This window comes from Sinocyclocheilus rhinocerous, unplaced genomic scaffold, assembly GCF_001515625.1.
Source record: "Sinocyclocheilus rhinocerous isolate Xijiao unplaced genomic scaffold, SAMN03320098_v1.1 scaffold271, whole genome shotgun sequence".
In the NCBI taxonomy this organism is placed as follows: domain Eukaryota; kingdom Metazoa; phylum Chordata; class Actinopteri; order Cypriniformes; family Cyprinidae; genus Sinocyclocheilus; species Sinocyclocheilus rhinocerous.
This window is the reverse complement of record NW_015657574.1, coordinates 190,678-191,405: the sequence shown is the minus strand read 5'-3', so window position 1 is coordinate 191,405 and position 728 is coordinate 190,678.

The following is a 728-nucleotide window of genomic DNA, read 5'->3' as shown; positions in this document are numbered from 1 at the left end:
CGCGGAATTGGGCTACTTTAACACTGTTGCCGCGGGTTGTTGTTCATGTCCGCGGGTTGAAGTGATATATGTGATATTTAGTCCCTGGAATGTGAATTTTACTTGAAGATCCCCGCCGAAAAACGTGTATTTTACCACCTGAATGCGATTTTTACAGGGGAACCCTCCTCGAAACGCGATTGGACTAGTTTTATTGCGAAAACCTGGCAACCCTGTTCATAAGCGCCACCTGCTGTCAGAGAGTGCGTCTCATTCAGACCCGCTGTTTTTGTTTCGTGCAGATGTTTTATGTAGCAAATAAATAAATAACACCTAAAGTCAGACCATTCCGTTTTTGTTTTAAATCCTGAAATGAATCTAAATCAAATCAAAAACAACTGCCATTGCAGATCATGATTAAAATGCAGTGGTTGCCTCTAATTTCAAATGGCTAGATATTTTTGTTTAAAGCCAGTTTGTTTGTTATAAAGCAAATAGCCAATAAATACATTTGCTTAAAAATCAGTATCAGTATCAGAATCCAATTTGCTAGTAAAAAAAAAAAAAAGAAAGAAAGAAAAGAAAATCTGAATTCTGAATCAGCTATGATCGGCGCATCACTAATTAAAATACTAAGTAAAAGGCCTCAAATTTGAAGTACAATCTGGGATGTCTTTTTCTATCAATTCTTCAATAGGTAGATCTTGTCTTTCATAAAGGCCGAGGTCAGGGATCTTAGGCCTAAAAAG